The following is a 21445-nucleotide window of genomic DNA, read 5'->3' as shown; positions in this document are numbered from 1 at the left end:
AGGCACGGAGGATTCCCCTCTCAAGGAAAGATCAGTCACAGTCACTCTTTGAAGACAAGCTGTGGCCTTGGTCATTGAGATATGCTAACTTTATGGCTCACCTCCTTGAAGGGTATCCCTCAGAAACAGACTGGGATAGCTCATAAACAAGGTTATCATCTTTCAGGATGAGGAAAACTGCAAGTTTTCTAAATGTTAAAAGGTCTGACTTCATCCTATTTTCTTAGTATCACCCCATCCACACACTCTTCTGTCCTTACCTCCCAGAGAAGCACATTTCCTTACCGAGGAATGATTCACTGCCTTCAGCTGTGTCCCTGCTCAGGAAATGAGCTTTCCCATCAGCAGCAGTCCAGGGCAGCCCACCATCCCCGGAGACAGATGCCAGTCACATTGCACACTGGCATCACCAGACCACAAAATAAACACAGCTTAACTCTGCCTTGGGTCACAGGTCTGCATTTCAGTACAAAGAACCACAGAGATCTGGGAGCTTGGTTTTGATGCCTTATCCTTCTCCCTCTTCAAAACTGGACTTAAAATCTGAGGTTCTGTTTTATGTAGTTTGTAGAAAAAGGAAGAATTCCACATGGGTTTGTTTCTCTTTATTCCCTACACCACCTCCAGCAATGATAACTACACCAGGGATGAGGAAGTATTACTTATGCCACCTAAAGTTTACCAAAGAAACTTGAACATGAACAAAAACAAGAAAGAGGAAAAACCAAAAAAATCCCAAAGTAGAAGGAAATGGAAATAAATAGTTCTGAACTCATGTGATATGACAATTAGCATATGTTAGACTCAATTTGCTGCCAAGCAATCAGACATTAAACTAATTTTTATTGAATTCCAGCATAGATTAAAAACCATTAAAGTCATAAACTTCCCTCAGAAGTCATTCCCTCCCTGCAACACTGCACAGTGCTGGAAAAACTTAATGTTTAAGTGCCACTTTTCTGCTAGTTTTGAGAACAAAGTAATCAAAACCTGTTGATTTTTGCCTTTCCCACTAAGCAGGTCGAAATGAAACACTTACACTGATTCTTATCTATCCTGCACAAATACATCTGCTTTGATAACACTGAACATTGACACTATAGGCAGCTTACATGGAAAACAAATGGATGAAAGAGCCTCCTGTGGTTCTGTCCTTAGTAATGGAAGCGCCACTTTGGTTGTGCTTTGCTGGCTGAAAACTTCCCAATGGTTTGGACAGGCCTGAAAGGGAAAAGAATGGAGCTTACTGCCTCTCCCCACAGAGCACAAATAACCCAATGCACTGCTGAGGGGATCATTTGGATACACACAAAAAATCACCCCAATGGAGATAATAAATATTATTTCACCATAAAAATAGAGCTATGAGTCTCACGATATGCATATTATATGTTTAGCTTATAAAATTGTGAGTATATGACTCTACATACTGGAATTTACTTCCAAAAGAGCTCTAAAAGCAGCAAAATGCAAGTTGGGCCAAGGAGATACACAAATATTAGCAGGAAGATAATATATCCTGAGGGACAGCATACCCTTTTGGTAAACATATCCAACTGTCCTGACCCAATTTATGCTGCACAAGATATTAACTACCAACCAGCACAAGCATATTCAGTGTTAAGCCAGGAAGGAGCAACTGAAAAGAGACATATTAACAAATTACTGTAAAACACAGTATGACAAATAAGCACCACAACAATAATCCAGGGAAGTAGCTGCTGGCTACCAAACACAGCTCTTTTAGAGTAAAATGTCACTACTTCCCAAGTGTTTAAATTCACTTAACTTTTATAAATGCTAGCAATGTCTTTTTCAGTAGTTGTTCTTACCAAACACACCATACTGTATATTCATACCTACACAGAATCCAAAATGTTACATTTCCAAGATTCAGAAGCAGAATGACAAAGAGCATTCGGCTGTGATCTTCAAAAAACCCACAATCTTGTCAAGTGCTTTCCCCAAATGACCACTTTTTCTATCAAAGCTCATTTAGCATTTGCAAATACTGCCTGACTGGCAGCTGTGCCCAGTGAGCAAGAACAGGGAGAAGAGCAGGAAAGCCAGGTCTTCTCCTGTGCTCTTGACTTGTTACCATTCCAAGTGAAGGCAACCAAGTCGTAAGAAGTCCACAACCCTACACTCAGATGCTGTTATCTCCCCAAATACAACACGAATGGAATGTCCTGTCTTATATCTATATATTTCCCCTCCTTTTCAATTACTAGTTAGGTTATTGAGTTATTAGTTTTGAATCATAGAAGTGTTTGAGTTGGATAAGAGCTCTAAGATCATAGAGTCCAACCACTAACCCAGCATCATAAAGTTCACCACTATCCCATAGCTCCAGGTGCCACATTGACACATCTTCTAAATCCCTCCAGGGCTGGTGACTTCACCACTTCCCTGAACAGCCTGTTCTGATGCTTGGCAACCCTTTCAATGAAGAAATCTTGCTTCATATCCAATCTAAACCTCCCTGGCACAACCTGAGACCATTTTCTTACCATGTTCCTTGTTCCTTGAGAGAAAGATCAACCCCCACCTGGCAACAACCTCCTTTCAGGGAGTTGCACAGGGCAATAATGTCCTGAGCCTCCTTTTCTCCAGGCTGAGCCCCCTCTGCTCCCTCAGATGCTCCTCATCTTGTGCTCCAGACCCTTCCCCAGCTCTGTTCCCTTCTCTGGAGAAGCTCCAGCATCTCAATGTTTTTGTTGTCATGAGAAGCTCAAAACTCAACCCAGGATTTGAGGCGCCCACCACAGGGGACAGTCACTGCCCTGGTCCTGCTGGTCACACCAAGGCTGGTACAAGCCAGGTGCCACTGACCTCCTTGGCCACCTGGGCTCATATTCAGCCACTGCTGACCAGCACACCCCAGGTCCTTTCCTGCTGGGCAGCTTTCCAGACACTCTGCCCCAGCCTGCAGTGCTGCAGGGGGTTGTTGTGGCCTTCCTTCCCTCCAGGAGATCAACACTCCTGCCCAAACTGGTGTCCCCCTGCAAACTTACTGAGTGCCCTCGATCCCCTCATCCAAGTAACTGATAAAGATATTCAGGAGGTGTGGGCCCAATGCCAAACTCTGGGGAGCCCCACTAGTGCCCAGCTGGATGTGGCACCATTCTCCACCACTCTGGGCTTGGCCAGTTTTTTCTACCCAGTCATTTAACTGAACTTGCTCATTTATCTAATTGTAGGAATTCTTGAGTATTATTGGTTTGGGTTGAAGTAAGAAATTTGTGTAGCAACTACAACTCTTATTTTGATGGGAGATTTTGGGTACAGTTAACACCATTCTATAACAGAGAAAACTAATTACACTGCACATCCGAAGGAGATTTACTGGCAATGCCATAAAATCTCAATCAACTTCATTCATAGTTGTCCCCTTGCTAGGAATGAAGGAGGCAAATGAAAAAAGTTAAAGAATTTCTCATCACAATAAAGAGGTAGATATTCACAAACAGGTTCCACACAAGCACAGAGGGAGAGTATCTCATTCTGTTAAAATAAGCATTTCACTGACCAGAAGTATTGATTTAATTGAAATATAAGATCTCCTTTCTTGCTTTTTGTGAGTGCTATGGTAAGAACAGGAGGAAGGAAAAGGCACCTCTAAACAATTTTTTGTAAGGGAGAAAAAAAAAAAAAGCATTTTCCTACAGAGCCTGGATGACTAAGCAGATCACCCACTTCTCCAGTGTTCTCTAGCCATTATCTGTGCCTTACTTCTCTCCAGCAGTTAACTATTGTCATCATAAAATAAACAAATTCAGATCACAGACCTGAACTACTCCTATTCATTGGATTACAGGATGTGAAGTTACAGTTGACAGAAACTTAAAAATGCTGGCTAGGGTCAATCTTACTATACATTGTCCAGAATTAAGAGCTCCCCCAACCAAAAAAATCCCCATCTTCCCCAGGAAATTCTTCTCCAAAAATAACAAGACCACATAGCAAGAGTGAGGGGAAAAATCAGGGCGGGGGGGGGGGGAGGGGGGGAAATCTCTTCTGGGACAACAGCTTCTCCCCAAATATCTGATCTCAAATGCACTCCTTCAATTCCAAATCTTCTCTATTCCTTGCAACAATGCAACAACCACCTTAACACCCAGTTTTCAAGGCAACTGTTGCTCCCTATTCAGAGCCTGTGTTACACTTCACATGCTAAGCTCCTGTCCTGGATTTGTGAGATAAGAATGTATTCTATTTGCCATCTGTTGGAGGTGGGGGGCAGTTATCTTATCTCTTCCAAGAACAATGTCTCCCTCCGGGGAGATGTCTCCTGCTAATGGGCCATTAAGTGACTCACTGCATGACTGATAAGGTACACCATCCCATTGTGAGATGCTCCACCCAGAAGGAGGAACCAAGCATTCCTACCTGCATAAAATAAGCTTGGTCTAAGCCATCGGCCCCAGTTTTCTTCGCTGGATTCCCAGAGGAGCAGCCATCTTCGCTGGATTCCCAGAGAAGCAGCTTCTTCCCTGCTGGATTCCCAGAGGAGGACCAGGCCCATCTACTCTATCACCAGACCTTCACAGAGAACTTTACCCTTCTACAGGATCTCTGCTTCAGCAGCATTTCATCTGCCACTGCAGGAGGCACAGCCACCATCCAACTGGACTTTTACCAACACCCTGACTCCTCAGGGTGTCAGGTTTTTCTGACTGTATCAGTAGTTTTGTTTGTACTAATTACATTTGTTGTTTTTTTTTTCTATTTTAGTTTTTTCTAGTAAATAACTATTATTCCCATTCCTATACCTTTGCCTGAGAGCTGTTTTTTTGTTTTTATTTTGAAATTGTGGTAATTCGGAGGGAGGGAGGGGGTTTACCTTTCCCACTTCACAGGAGGCTTTTGCTTTCCTTTACAGACTCCTGTCTTTTCAAACTAAGACAGATCTTGGCGCCCAACGTGGGGCTCGAGGGCATTGAAAGGAAAAAGGGAATAATAGTTCTTAAGTAATCTAATTGTGTGTACTGATATAGAAACATCTTTGAGTGTCACCATGTGGTCTAGCTTACCTTGGTTTGGGTGGCACGTGATCGTGGCTGTATTTCTCCCATTTGCAGGCCCTCATCTAGATATGGGTCCTATAACTAAGGCTACTGTGGCTGTTATCCAGTTTGGCTTATGGGTTAATAAGGTGAGGAATTCATGGATCTTTAACTTCCTCTGGAAGGCAGGTACATGGATTCAGAGCTATCATACACTAACTGTGTGTTTTTGGGGTTACCTTAATAATGGTACCTATTGTGAAGAAATGACACCAGGGGAGATTTTCTCCCAACCTTTTAACCATCTTTTTGGGTCTGCTCCACCAGTTTTTGAAGGGTTAAGATCCACTCTGAATGCTAATGATGTCATACAATGGGTGGTGTTGTTGATATGCCTGTTATATTTAGCACTCAGAGATAAGGGAAGATTAACATGGAGAACTACCCTGACACCTGCCCCAGAGACTAGAGATGCTGCTGTTCCAGAGCCTGACCCTGCCCCACAGTCTGTCTCAGAAATGAACCACCCAGATTGGGTGGGGGTTCTGGTTAAGGAGATACGTGAGATGAGTCAGATGCTGAAGGAGTGCATTTCCCCAGCTATTGAGAAACTCTCACTTTGCCTTCAAGAGGGACAGCCAAATAGTACAGCAGTGGAACCCACAGGTGTTACAACTGTCCAGGGTCCAGCCGAACCACAAAGGCAGTCACAGCCAGCAGCAGTTGCCCCGGTAGAAACAAGGAGGTCTAAGATGAAAGCTGAGCACCCAGATAAGGATAGGAATGGAGGAACCTCACAACCCACAGGGGAGCCAGAGGTTGCAATCATCACCGAGTCCCTGAGGTACGAAAGTCTCCGTAACCTGCACAAAGACATTGTGCGACGGGGACGTGAGGCTTATACTACCCGGTTACTCCGGGTCTGGGATCTTATGGGTACAGGCGTGCAGCTGGATGGTGGTGAGGCAAGGAACTTGGGACCCTTGACCCAGGACTCAGGTATGAATCAGATTTTTGTAAGGGAGCCAGGGTCTCTTTCTCTCTGGGAGCGGCTTTTAATGAGTGTCAGAGAGAGGTTTGTCCACAGGGAAAGAATGCAGGAGCACCACCATAGGATGCGCTGGAAGACCCTTGAGGAAGGGATCCAACAGCTGAGGGAAGTAGCAATATTGGAGGTACTCTTCGGGAGGGATGGACAGCATGACAATGACCCCGACAAAGTCAGGTGCACAGGGCAAATGCTGTGGAGCCTAGCAAACCTTGGGCCATCTCAATACACCACTTTTATTGCAACAATTGATGCAGATACTAACCGAGAGACCGTGGGTTCTGTTGCCAACAAGCTGAGGAATTATGAGAGCATGATCAATGGCCCAATGCAGGCTCATATCTCAGCTGTGATTAAGGAGTTCAAAGAGGAGATGAGGGAGATGAGGGAGGAGATGAAGAAAGTTAATGCAGCCCCTGTGCGAGTTACAGGCCCCAAATTCAGTGCCCAACATTCCCCAGCTAGAGACAGAGGGTACACCCCAAGGGCCAATTTGTGGTTCTTCCTGCGTGACCATGGGGAAGACATGGGTAGGTGGGATGGGAAACCCACTTCTGTCCTGGCAGCACGGGTGCGTCAGCTCAAAGAGGGAAACTCTAATCGAGGAACTTCCACCAAGGTGAAGGTAGCCTCGACCTCCCATGACCGAGCTGCCGGGTATGATGTGTCAGATCCCCTTGAAGGAACCTCTAGTATGTATGCCCAGGAAGGGAATAATAACCAGTGTTAGAGGTGCCCTGTCTCTAGCCAGGGAGAGGCACGGGAAAACCGGATCTTCTGGACAGTGTGGATCCGATGGCCTGGCACATCAGAGCCACAAAAATATGATGCTTTAGTTGATACTGGTGCGCAGTGTACTTTAATACGATCGGGACAGGTGGGGGCAGAGGCTGTTTCCATTGCTGGTGTGACAGGGGGATCTCAGCAACTGACCCTGGTGGAGGCCGAGGTGAGCCTGACCGGGAAGGAGTGGAAGAAACATTCTATTGTGACCGGCCCAGACGCTCCATGTATTCTAGGCATAGACTTTCTCCGGAACAGCTATTACAAAGACCCAAAGGGACTCAGGTGGGCTTTTGGAATAGCTGCTGTAGAGGCAGAGAACATTAGGCAGTTGAACACCTTGCCTGGATTATCAGAGAACCCGTCTGCAGTAGGACTCCTGAGGGTGGAAGAGCAACATGTGCCAATTGCGACCTCGACAGTGCACCGCCGGCAATATCGGACAGATCGAGATGCTGTGATCCCCATCCACCGGATGATTCGTGAGCTGGAGAGCCAAGGGGTGGTCAGCAAAACTCACTCACCCTTCAACAGCCCCATCTGGCCTGTGCGCAAATCCGACAGAGAATGGAGATTGACTGTGGACTACCGTGGCTTGAATGAAGTGACTCCACCGCTGAGCGCTGCCGTGCCGGACATGCTGGAACTCCAGTACGAGCTGGAGTCCAAAGCAGCAAAGTGGTATGCCACTATTGACATTGCTAACGCGTTTTTCTCCATTCCTCTGGCAGCAGAATGCAGGCCTCAGTTTGCTTTCACGTGGAGAGGTGTGCAGTACACCTGGAACCGACTGCCCCAGGGGTGGAAACACAGCCCCACCATCTGCCATGGACTGATCCAGACTGCACTGGAAAAGGGTGAGGCTCCAGAACACCTGCAATACATCGATGACATCATTGTGTGGGGGAGCACAGTGGCAGAGGTGTTTGAGAAAGGAGAAAAAATCATCCAGATTCTCCTGAAAGCCGGTTTCGCCATTAAGAAGAGCAAAGTCAAAGGACCTGCCCGAGAGATCCAGTTCCTTGGAGTGAAATGGCAAGATGGACGCCGCCAGATTCCCACTGAGGTCATCAACAAGATCACGGCGATGTCTCCACCGACCAACAAAAAGGAAACACAAGCTTTCCTGGGTGCCATAGGATTTTGGAGAATGCACATTCCCGAGTATAGCCAGATTGTGAGCCCTCTCTACCTGGTTACCCGCAAGAAGAACGATTTCCACTGGGGCCCTGAACAGCAGCAAGCCTTCACCCAGATCAAGCAGGAGATTGCTCATGCGGTAGCCCTTGGCCCAGTCAGGACGGGACCAGAGGTGAAGAACGTGCTCTACTCTGCAGCCGGGAACAATGGCTTGTCCTGGAGCCTTTGGCAGAAGGTGCCTGGTGAGACTCGAGGCCGACCCTTGGGATTCTGGAGCCGAGGTTACAGAGGGTCCGAAGCCAACTACACCCCAACAGAGAAAGAAATCTTGGCTGCCTATGAAGGAGTTCAAGCCGCCTCGGAGGTGATTGGCACGGAAGCACAACTCCTCCTGGCACCCCGACTCCCGGTGCTGGGCTGGATGTTCAAAGGAAAGGTTCCCACTACCCACCATGCCACTGATGCTACATGGAGCAAATGGATTGCCCTTATCACCCAGCGTGCCCGTATTGGAAATCCAAATCGCCCTGGGATTTTGGAGATAATTACGAACTGGCCGGAAGGTGAAAACTTCGGTCTCACTGATGATGAGGAACAGGAACAAGTGACAAGGGCTGAAGAAGCGCCACCATATAACCAACTACCAGCAGAGGAAACATGCTACGCTCTTTTCACTGACGGTTCTTGTCGCATCGTAGGGATAAACCGAAAGTGGAAAGCAGCCGTATGGAGCCCCACACGACAGGTTGCACAGGCTACCGAAGGAGAAGGTGGATCGAGCCAACTCGCTGAGCTCAAGGCTGTTCAGCTGGCCCTGGACATTGCTGAAAGGGAGAAGTGGCCAAGGCTCTATCTTTACACCGATTCGTGGATGGTAGCCAATGCTCTGTGGGGGTGGCTGGGAAGGTGGAGAAAGGCCAACTGGCAGTGCAGAGGAAAACCCATCTGGGCTGCTGATATATGGAAAGACATTGCCTCTCGGGTGGAGAAACTAACAGTGAAAGTCCGTCATGTAGATGCCCATGTCCCCAAAAGTCGGGCTGATGAGGAGCACCGAAACAACGAGCAAGTAGATCAGGCAGCAAGAATAGAGGTGTCAAAGATAGACCTAGATTGGCACCATAAGGGGGAGTTGTTCCTGGCTCGATGGGCCCATGATGCATCAGGTCATCAGGGCAGAGATGCCACCTACAAGTGGGCACGAGACCGAGGGGTGGACCTAACCATGGACAGCATTTCTCAGGTTATCCATGACTGTGAGACGTGTGCTGCCATCAAACAGGCCAAGCGGGTGAAGCCCCTATGGTATGGTGGACGGTGGTCCAAGTACAAGTATGGGGAGGCCTGGCAGATAGACTACATCACACTGCCCCAGACACGCCAAGGCAAGCGCTACGTGCTGACCATGGTGGAAGCCACCACTGGATGGCTGGAGACCTACCCTGTGCCTCATGCCACCGCCCGGAACACCATCTTAGGCCTGGAAAAGCAAGTCCTGTGGAGACATGGCACCCCTGAGAGAATAGAGTCAGACAACGGAACCCATTTCAAGAACGGCCTTATCAACACCTGGGCCAGAGAATATGGTATCGAATGGATATATCATATTCCCTATCATGCTCCAGCTGCCGGCAAAGTTGAACGGTGCAACGGACTCCTTAAGACCACCCTGAAGGCACTTGGTGGTGGAACTTTTAGAAACTGGGAAATGAACCTGGCAAAAGCAACCTGGATGGTCAACACCCGAGGGTCCATCAATCGAGCTGGTCCTGCCCAGTCTGAACCCGTGCACACAGTAGATGGAGATAAAGTCCCTGTGGTACATATGAAAGGTATTTTAGGAAAAACTGTTTGGATTAATCCCACCTCAGGCAAAGACAAACCCATCCGTGGGATTGTTTTTGCTCAAGGACCTGGTTATACTTGGTGGGTAATGCAGAAAGATGGAGAAACCCGTTGTGTACCACAAGGAAACCTAGTCTTAAGTGAGAAATGGGTGTAAGATTTCATTGTGATGCAGATGGAAATAGAATAAGGGGTGGATAATGTCCTGGATTTGTGAGATAAGAATGTATTCTATTTGCCATCTGTTGGAGGTGGGGGGCAGTTATCTTATCTCTTCCAAGAACAATGTCTCCCTCCGGGGAGATGTCTCCTGCTAATGGGCCATTAAGTGACTCACTGCATGACTGATAAGGTACATCATCCCATTGTGAGATGCTCCACCCAGAAGGAGGAACCAAGCATTCCTACCTGCATAAAATAAGCTTGGTCTAAGCCATCGGCCCCAGTTTTCTTCGCTGGATTCCCAGAGGAGCAGCCATCTTCGCTGGATTCCCAGAGAAGCAGCTTCTTCCCTGCTGGATTCCCAGAGGAGGACCAGGCCCATCTACTCTATCACCAGACCTTCACAGAGAACTATACCCTTCTACAGGATCTCTGCTTCAGCAGCATTTCATCTGCCACTGCAGGAGGCACAGCCACCATCCAACTGGACTTTTACCAACACCCTGACTCCTCAGGGTGTCAGGTTTTTCTGACTGTATCAGTAGTTTTGTTTGTACTAATTACATTTGTTGTTTTTTTTTTTCTATTTTAGTTTTTTCTAGTAAATAACTATTATTCCCATTCCTATACCTTTGCCTGAGAGCTGTTTTTTTGTTTTTATTTTGAAATTGTGGTAATTCGGAGGGAGGGAGGGGGTTTACCTTTCCCACTTCACAGGAGGCTTTTGCTTTCCTTTACAGACTCCTGTCTTTTCAAACTAAGACAGCTCCTAAGCTCAAAAAGGCACTGCTCTTGTAAGGTTTATTTCTTGGTTCCATCCCTTAAATTTCTTGACACCTATGGACAAAGAACTTAAAATCCAACTGATGCCACCACCCCTACAACAACTCCTCAATTTAAGAAAATAATCTTTGTTCCTGCTATCTCCTCTACCCCAACATCCCCAACAAAACCAAGGTAATTTTCCTTACTTCCTATGCCCGGAAGCTTGTGTTTGGTTGCTGAGGTGCATTCCATAACCCGGGCACTTTTTAAAGGAAGGAATATACAGCTCGTGCAGTACTTTGGGAAAGGAGAAGCCACAGCCAGCTGTCTTTTCATACATGTGTTAAGCAGCAATGCTGCAAGAGTAATCAAACCTCTGGGCAGTTACATTACACTAGGAATGCTGTTCCTTTCACTTCCATCAGTGAGTGATGCAAATATTAAATGCAAAGACTGAATAAAAGAGTGCACTAAACAGAAGATGGCAACCAAACCCTGATGCTAAACCCACCAATTAGAGAGACAGAGACGTGCCTTGACACTGACAGAGAGTTTTCAGATTTCACAGGCACCAGAAGCGTAATAAACATTTGGCCTTGATTAAATTACCCATTTTCTCTCTTGCTGACTGCAGCCTCCCAGGCCTCGGACACATTTTTTGCAGCAGCTGCTCTTTTCCCAACTCACACACTGCTACCACACCATGCCAGCACAACCCTCTGCATGGCTGGACAGCAAACTGATTCAGCTGAAAACCTACCTGGAAGCAAAATTCAGTTCCCAAATGTGATTTACCACAAGGTTGCATGAACAGCTGTGCGGGCACAAAGGGAAAAAAACCAAAACAGTGAGTGGGTGAGAACATGCAGCCCTGGGTATGGGCTGATCAAGCTGGAGTCACTGTCACCAAGGCCATGCTCTAAGCAGCCAGATACTGCTCCAGTGCAGGGACAGACAGCACCTCTATTTGAGAAAGTGAGATGGTCCTTGTGACAAAGCTTCCTTGCCTTCAAAACTCCAGCCCAAAGGATGATGCATGTAGCCAAGGTAAGATAATCTCAATTTTCTCTTTCTTTGAATAGTCATGGCATCACTATGTGGTTGTGTAAACTGGTTCTGAACTTCATTTTGCTGGACTTTTTCAACTGAAAAAAACAATGCAATTGCCACTCAAAGCACAGAAGTATCATAAATTACATCACACAGACACTCTCACTGTGCACATCTCTCTCCCCACAACAAATACTCTTAAACTGCCCAAAGCTCAAAGCAAAATACACTTCCTCATATAAGTCCTTAGCATGTAGCATCTTCAGTGAGAGCCTCTGCAAACAGGTCCTTCCAATCACACATGAGCACCAGAAAAGGCAGGATAAGGCCCTGTTGTAGGGAACAGGAGGATAAGTTGTCCCAGTCTTGAGACACTGGTAACCTGCACTGACAGGAATTTCCCTGGGTCAGGTCATGTCCTCTCCTAAATGCACTCAGGGGGATTTGTTAAAGGAACACATCTATAGAGTGACAAAGGGAAGTTATACAATCTGCACCATGAGAACAAATGGGTAATTCCTTTAACCTCATGAGAGGAATTTACTCCCTCCCATCCTGCCCCAAGATCAAGGGCTGATTTTTAGTGCTTGAATCAGAGAATCACTTTCTTTAGCCCTCTGCCTTTCTTCATTTTCTTGTTATCTTATTATGTCTGAGATAAGTAGACATTCCTGGGCTGTCCTAGAATATAGACCTTTCCCCAAAATACAACCAAGAGCCACTGTGGGGATCTGGCCATAAAGGCATACTGGTGTATGGAGCCTCTCATGCACATGCCCCATGTTTGTTTTGTGTTTGTTTCACTTAACACTTGAACTTCACCCAAACTGTTCAAGGAGACATAAACACCCTTGGCATGAGGTTCTAAAAGTCTTCTCTCATCCTTTCTTCTCACAAGAATAAAGTTGCCACTCCAGAGACCGCTGCTCTTGGTCTGAATTTTCTGACCCAGGCCACAGGTGCACTTTTTCACATTCTATAGATTTTACTGAATAATGTCACAGCCAAGCATACATAAAAGTGAGAAGTGACAGGTCCCCTCAGCAAACAGGAGAAAGATGCCCATAGATATCCTGTAGGATACAGGAGGAGTTCCAGCACATTAAGACCAAATGAAATTAAAAAAACTGAAATCCTTATCTCCTGAGTTCTACAATCTCCTCCAATCCCCAAAATCTCACTCCGACTCCCAGACAATTAACTCTGTTCACCTTCAGTCTCCCCTGCCATAAAGCAACTGCAAAGAGAAGCCCAGCAGATCATTGCAGAGGGAGGGGGGAAGGTAAAGAAACTGTTCACTTATAACCACTTCTGTCTCTCTTCACTGCCTTCCTTCTCTCTGTCAGCAAAATGGGTCAGATAAGATAACAGAAAGAAGAGCGAGAGATGCAGAGGAGACACACCCCCTCCAAGCTGCAAGGAAATTGAAAGATAAACAACTTCCCTCGACAGAAAGATTTACCTCTAAGTCTTCCTGCACAGGCACACCCAGGAGTGCAAAAAAAACCCAACCAACCAACCAAAAAAAAAAAAAAAAAACCAAAACCAAAACCCCCCCAAAAACACAAACAAACAAACAAAAACATAAAAAAACCCCCCAAAAAACAACAACAAAAAAAAGACTTTGCCAAAATAATAAAATAAGTCTTAGAGGGGAAAAGGTAACACTTGGTTGGAAAATGCTCCAAGTTGGTAACTTCTCTCAGCAGGACAGCCTCTTCCAGTGATAAAAGAAGTGACTTCTTACAGCACTGACCCTTCCCCAAGCCCCGAGGTCCCAAACAGGCAGATCACATCAGACGCTTGCTGGAACATCCTTTCCTGCACAAGGGCTGTTGGTGTAGGCACACATTCCCTGCCGAGGGGAAAGGCCATGCAGGACCATCTGCCACGAGCAGAGCACCCAACTCCTGCATTTCCCACATCCCTCCCTCTGACACACAACCGGGAATGCACCAGTCCTGTGATGGGAGAAAGATCAAGATGTCTGGAAAGGTGCCTACCAGGCACAAGCTGCTGTCACAGCCAGACTAGTTTCCATTGTACTTCCAGAAAGGTTTAGGGAAACATCCCAAACCAATTGTCCACAGAGAACCCACAGACAGCCAGTAATCTCCCTACTGGCCAAGGCAGGAGAGTTTTTCCATAGTTTTTTCCTCTCTACATCCTTCACTGCTTTGGCAGACAGAACACAACAGAACCCATTCCTCTGGTGGACAGGGGACACACTGATTTCAGACTACCAGAGACACACAAGGCACAACATCCTTATGTACCTACACTCAGCTACCTCTGCCAGCAAGAGCACAGGCAATTTCTTCCCCCAATGAAAAAGCAATTTCTACAGAATGTAAAGACTAGTCACTACTGGAGTAAACATCTTCAGAACACATTACCAGTTTTTTTGGAGCAAAAACACTGGGGAAGATATTCCAACCTCTTCAGAAAATGAAATAGTCACTCCTGTCCTTCCCCATCACTAAAAATGACAGTGCTTCCCAAAAAAAGAGATCACTAATATTTTATTTCATTTAAGTACATGGTGCATACAAGCACATTTATTCTTCCCAGAGAAAACATACACTTAATAAATTTCAAGGAGTGCTATAAGAGAACAATTACCACCACCAGATCCTTTGACTGACTCTAGCACGTGCAGGAGGAGTCTGAACACCACTGGGTGAGATCTGTTTAGCAGGTTCCAGTGCCCCTGCACTTGTATGGCGGCAGGAACACTTGTACATTTACAGTGCATTTCCTCACGATACTCCATCTTTCTTGCCTTTGAACATCCCTTTAAAAACACCAACATTAAACCCTGACAAAATACCCCGCAACTGATTTCACCTCTCTGTCCTTATTCAGTATTTCCTGTTATTATGAATGTGCACTGGTATTAAAAAATTAATTAGCTTATTTTAAGCTTTGAGGACTCACTGCTGTCGATCTGCTCTGCTCCTGCCATCCTTTCCAAGGTCACTGGTTTCTGGAAGCACAATCCTGTATTCTAAACCTACAGCCTCCAGTCTTTCCCATAACACGCATAATGTGCTCCAGCTCTATAAAAACATTTGGCCATATTAAACCCAGTTACCCAAACAATTCAGAGGACACTGTACAGCTGCTGTTCCTTCTTCATGCTTCACCACTCAGGCACAACCTTTACGTAATCCACAAATTTGGATTTGTTTTCTTCCAGGCCACTGACAAAAATACTACAAAGCTCTAGAGCTACTATAAATCCCTGAAAAAATCCTCCATTCATATTCCATTTTCCACATCTACTGTTTTTAATCCTGTTGTTGACTCACAGATCATACATGAAACTGTATCTGTCGAACAAGATCCACTTTTCAACAACACCCTCAATGACTGAGGCAGTCATGGGAGTACCATTACCACACAAATCCCATTTGTAAGTATGTGTTTGATACAAGAGATTCAATTAGAATTTTTTTGATCTTCCAGAGCACTGCTACTCCCTAGCCACGTAACAGAGTCTCTTTTGCTTCGCTAATTTTTAGTAAATCCCACCATCAGCCTTCCTCAAGCAATTCCTTTCTGTGCAACATTCCATTTTCCATGTTGACTCAGCACACAGTTGGAGCACCTGTACTTCACTGTCCATGCCCAGGCTTTGACAGGTCCACAGATTTCGTTTTGTTTGGGGTTTGGTTGGTTGTTGTTGTATCAGCAACAAACAGCAAGAGCAATTCACATAAGGTCAATACATTTTAACAACCAATTTATTATGGATTCAACAACTCCAAATATAATAACCCACATTTTGTTGATGCTGATGTTCTGGGTGAGACTTGAGAAGCTGGAGAAAATCTTTGGTGAACTACCATGTCTCTAAAATGTCATTTCCACAGTTCTGCTGGGCTAGGAAAGCTCTCTTCACAAGAATTTTTAGATAAAAATTTTCATTGTGAAGAGAAGTCAAGTCACAACGTTACTTCCAAAATTGTGTTTCAATTCCTTCCCATGCTGTGTTTGCCCTACAAACTCTTCGTACCAGACAGCCAGGTTCTGCACCTTCTGTTGGTCAATTCTGCCCTTGTATAGCTCCACTTCTTTGTTAATTAGATCAAGCTGTTTTGCCACAGAGAACACCAGGGTAAAGTTTTCTGCCAAATCACTACAAAACCCCTTTAATTGCTCTAATAAGTCTAGTGCCTCTCTTATATAAAGCACGTTGTTTTGCACTTGACTCGACCAAAGTCCTCCTGGTTCAGTTTCCATGTATTTGTAACTAAGAAACCATGTGGGCATGTTGAGCTTTTCCACTGCTCTGCCATCAAAGGCCACCAGCATAGAAACAGTTACAGTGACAGAAGAGAAACTTTGTTAATACACTTAATTCTCGGCTAGCTCCTACCAGTACCATTGTGTGTGCACCTGTGGAGGAGGAGGAGGAGGAGAGAGTAACTCAAGTCATACCAGCAAGAAGCTGGTTCATCTCATCAACTCTCCTCGGTTTCAAACAGGTGTCCAAGAAGCAAATGGTAATTGCACTTTGCAGCTCAGAAACTCCTCTTAGGATTTAGGGCAGTAGCAGAGAGCAGTGTTTGTATGATTTGAATGCTGCACTCCGTGTTTATACCACAAGCTGACTGCACTGATTGCATCTAACATCTAACAGATTTCTTCAACAGTCTTCCCCTAAAGATTTCTGCATCTTTGAATGAAATCTTCAGTCATGAAGCTATTCAGCACTTTTCCCCAGCACAGGATCAATACTTCCTCCAGACAAGTGCCTATCAGTCTTTACGTCTTTGCCGATGCTTGAATAACTGACTGTCACTAATACAAAACCTGGATCATTGCTCCTTCCTTTGTTTGCGCATTTCAACTTGCAGATACACTCTCAGAACAGCAGCTTTGGGACAGGCTGACAAGCCACCCCAGAGGGCTTCAAACCACTGCTCCTACTTGCAGGTTTTAGAGCACGCTGAAAGTGCTGCTATTTCAGGTGCATTGGTGTAAGTGGTGGATGTAACACTTCAAGTGAGTCACAGACACCTTTGAAATGCCACAAGATTTTTGGAGGTGTCAGACTGACCCCAACTCCAGCATCACCCACTGAGTAAGAGCAAGATTTCAATTACTACAGCTGCTCTGAGATTGCAATAGCACTGAATCAACCTTGCCCACAGGACTGCACAGAAATTCTGCTACTCCACATCAGGCATAAATTGAGTCAATGGTATATGTGACCTTTAAGAATTTCTGAAAGGTTATTTTCTATACCTTGAGATATTTTTCAAAGTAACAAATGTTATTGATATTCTTATGCAGTTTTATATCTGCATGAATGAAAGCAATGTATATGTTTTCACCTTTTTTCCCCCCCTCAAAACTCGTTTCAACTTCAGATATACCAATTTTGTCAGCAAATGTGCAGTTGGCATTTGCTGGTTATCACATACAAAATACTGATTAATAACTCACAGTATTTAGAATGTCATGCCACCAGCAAGCTGGTTTTAAAAAACAATGACTTAAAAAAAAACCCCAATAAACAATATCATCATATTCTCAGAAACTCAACCAGCTTCTAAAGGTACCAGTTCAAAAATTTCACCTTCTCATGGCTACCTGTAATCGCAACTTCTTTCTTTTCCCAGTATATAATGACACTTGATTTCATCAGCTAATTCTGTCCCTTTCTCAAGCAACAACAAATGGTTGTTTCTTATTTCATCATTCCCCTTCATCTTTAAAATTGTCTCTTAATAATCATAAAGCCCTAAAAATTAAATGTGATGTTTCTAAAAGTTAACAAGAAACAAAATTTTCATTCATTGTTTCAAATCACCTAGAGAGTAGATTCTACACAAGTCTTCTTCCGTGCTGGCAAAAGTACTGAATAAGCACAGATTTGGGGGACAGGGGAAACCCCAGGTCTCTGTAAATTATTTTTATACAGCTAAAATGTTGCTTAAACACGACAAGTTCCTGTCTTGAGATGAGCATTCTCTGAAACAAGCTCAGCTGTAATTAACTCAACAATCAGATAAATATAATGCAGAAATTATTTTGTGTAAGCAGAAAACATGTCTTAAAACTATATCTGTACCAGGGATCTAGGAATAGCAAGCAGTACTTAACCTCTGCAGGAACTAAATTCTGGAGAATTAGGTTTAAAATAAGAAACTTTGTTAGCAGAGAATATTTATGCCACAGGGTATTGTCTCCCAAAAACTGCTAAGCACCTGATGGAAACAAGTTCAGAGAAATTACAGGAACATCATTGCATGGTAACTAACAGCGCTCTTAAAAACCTTGTACCCAACTGTTCCATTCACTCACACCCATAACCCACCTTATTTGAAAGCACACTTTCTACACTGTTATATCCTGGAGCTGATCAAATGGGATTCAACTCCACACCCCATGGCAAAAGCCTGCCACTCCCTTCCTAGCACAGTAACTCGACACACCTCAAAGAAGTGTTTGAAACAACAAAATTTTGAGAAACAAAGTGAAGGCAAGGCAACAGGAAGACCTGTCAGCTGGGAAGTCAGGATAGCTGTGACAGCAGAAGACTTTGGGAATCAGGGAGCCCAGAGTCACACTAGTGACAACTGGAATATGTGGAAAAGGATGGAACAACTACTGCTCAGAGCTGCAGGTGGTGTGATCTGACATGTGTGTGCACCTGCACACGTGTGTGTGCACATGAATGAGGCTCTCTGCAGAGCTGGAGGCAGAGACACATCGATGGTGAGCAGCACCTGTGCACAAACACAACCCTGCACATAGGAAATGCAGCACAGGGTGGTGGCACTGGGCTGTTCCAGCAGGAGCACAACCACCCTGATCCAGGGAAACCATGGCTCCCTGGCACTCGGCACTTTTCAGAGCCACTGGAAACACCACAAGCAGTTTTGGGCACTCCCAGAACATGACAGGCACTGATAAATCAGTGGGTTTGGTGCAGGGCTACCAAGGTGCTCAGAGGGACAGAGCTGTGTGAAGAGAGGCTGTGGGAGATGGGGAGGTCCAGACTGGAGAAGAAAGGGCTTTGGGGAGCTGACAGCAGATCTGCTGGAGCTACACGGGGTGCACAGGGACACACAGCAGGACATCAGACACAAACTGCAATGTGCAGGTGTGACCAACCTAGAGAAAAGGTCTTTCCTGGTGAGGACAGCCAAGCCCCAGAACAAGGACACAGGAACTGACAAACCTTTGTCTTTGGAGGGTTTAAGACCTGAATGAACAAAGTCCTGCTCTGACCTTGGTGTACATCCCACTTTGAGCAGCAGGTTGGAGTAGACACCTCTTGAGGCCCTTTCCAGCCTGAATTATTCCACAAGGCCAACGTGGATCCCAGAGAGCACCACAATGTCCTATTACAAATATACTGTGCCAGGTTATACCTTTCAGATCTTCACTAAAAGGCAACCACTATGGAGAGGAGACAAAACGCATGCTGTTTGGTTCATCTCCTCACAAGAACACAAATTCCCACCCAGGATCTGTAATGGTCTTGAGTGTCAAATCTAGAACTCCAAGAGACTTTAGGGCCTCGGAAATTACCAGTTACCTGAGTGCAGTACAAGTGGAACCCAGTGCCCAAAACATGCAGAGCTTTTTTTGGAGAAGGTGGTGTTTACTCTGAGGCAGAAAACGTCACACATCCTCAACAGCTCTTCCTGAAAGTGACAACTGTATATTTCTTGACAATTTCACGTTCAGCACCTACCCTCAAGGAACAACCCCTACATTCTGATGCTGTAAAGGCACAGGGTAAGAAGCTGCATTGTTCTCTCTATATATTCAGGGTGTACAGCTTCACACCTGGGAAAAGAAGCCTCACTTAGCAAACCAAAGCCATGCCAGCTCCCATCAGGAGCACCTGCAGTGGTCTAAGCAGACTCTTTTGTTTTTATTCTTCTGCTGGGTGCTGCTGCCCCTAGAGCAGAGTTACTTAAAGGCTGTTTATTCTAAATTAATTGATTCTGCATTGAAGCACACAGAGACCACTCACAAGGCCCATTACTCAAAGTCAGGAAGGGAAGCTACCACCACCTTCAACCAGGCAGCAGCAGAACATCTTGAACCAACACAGACGTTTCTGCAGCGATTTCCTATAGGCTAAGTGATTATTCACCACGCATGATGCTTGCATAACCACACAAAGGATATCCAGTGTTAACAAAGTTATAAAGACAAGCAAATGTAACCATCTTATTAGCATTAAAAAAAAAAAAACACACAAAAAACCACACACAACCCAAACAAAACAACAACAAACCCCCCCCCCCCCCCCCCCCAGTTATTTATTTTTACTGTTTGGGGTTTTTTTGTTTGTTTTGTTTTTTGGAGTTTTTTTAATCAAAATTCCCCCACCTGCACACAGACTGGAAGGATGTAGTAAGAACTTTTTAAAGCACCGGTTTTGTACCAATCGACTAGGAGACAGTAAGGGATTTCAATGGAGCTTATGAGCATCTCTCAAATGCGAGCACCGAAACATACAGTCCCCCAAAATCTATTCCTCGGAGGGAGCAAGTTAAAAAGCTGCGAGACAGGATCTGGAGAGGAGAGGTAGCAGGATCAGCAGCACCAGCTCAGCACACCGAGCCTTCCCCTTCCACAACCCACAGACGAGTCTCGTGCACACAATAAATTATGACTTTGCATGTCTGTTTACCAGTCCCACAGAGCATGTTTACAGTAGCACAGATCGCTGCCGCACAGACCGTGACAGCCGCTGTGCCCGGGCCCCGCCAGGCCCTTCCGTCCCAGCCCCGCGCTGCCGGCACGGGCGGCCCCCCACAGGGGCATGCGCACCCCCCGGCTCCCACAGCAACCACAACCCCGCTCGGGCCCCGGAACCCGGCCGGGCGAGCCCCGGCCCGTCCGCCCCGCTGCCGGTGGCGGGGGCAGCCGCAGCCCCGGGCCCGGCTCCGCAGCCCCCCGGCTCCTCGCCCCGCACCGGGACCCGCCCCCCGGGCGGCCCGGCAGCACCGCCCCTCCGCCCTCCCACCCCCGCGACGCTCCCGGCCCCTCGGACCGCGGGGGCCGCTCCCCCGCCGCCCCCGCTCGGCGCCCCGCGCACACCCCGGCGGGGCGGGTGGGCCTCGGCCGGCGTGCCCTCGCCCGGCCCGCTCCCATTGTGGCGGCGGCCCCGCAGCGCTGCGCTCTCACCTGGGCGGCGGGCGGGGGCTGCGGGCCGGCGGCCCCGGGAGCTGCGGCCGCCCTGGGAGCTCCGGCAGCTGCGGCCGCCCCGCCGCCTCCTCCCGCCTCCGCCGCTCCTCGGGCTCCGCCGCCGCTCGGGGCCGCCCCCCGTCGCAGCGCCCGCCTCGTCCCCCGGGCAGCAACAGGCGCCTCCGCCGCGAAGGTTCCGCAGGGCGTAGAAAGGTTCCCCCCGGCCCCAGGGGTCCCGCGGCGGCGGCGGGATGGGCCGGGATGCGGGGCCCGGGCTCCCTCCGCCGCTGCCATCGGCTGTGAGGAGAGCGACTGCCAGGGGCAGCCCCTACCGCCCGCCGAAAGCTGCTAATGAGCCGCAGGGACCCGTGGCCTCAGAGGCCTCTCCTCCGGCCACCCTCAAGGCAGGGACAATGAGAGGCTTAGCTCGGGGCCTTGGCCCATCAGGGTTAAATCGCTCCACATGCATAGAAACCCACCGGGC

At 46.8% G+C, this 21445-nt stretch overlaps 1 protein-coding gene across 2 annotated transcripts in view; it reads right to left on the bottom strand.

Moving 5' to 3' along the window:
- Window positions 1-21020, bottom strand: part of RAD54L2 (RAD54 like 2) — a 75724-nt gene extending 54704 nt beyond the window's left edge. The window contains exon 1 of one of the 2 annotated variants that reach the window (XM_083869575.1): window positions 20962-21020. The gene's annotated coding sequence lies outside the window, so the exon portion shown is untranslated. Of the gene's footprint in view, window positions 1-1112; window positions 1253-20961 lie in introns of those variants that run through there. The other variant, XM_083869574.1, reaches the window with a different exon arrangement.
- Window positions 21021-21445: the final 425 nt, after the last annotated feature.

Source organism: Zosterops lateralis (assembly GCF_965231275.1).
Source record: "Zosterops lateralis genome assembly, chromosome: 11".
NCBI lineage: Eukaryota > Metazoa > Chordata > Aves > Passeriformes > Zosteropidae > Zosterops > Zosterops lateralis.
This window is presented reverse-complemented; position numbering and strand designations above follow the sequence as displayed.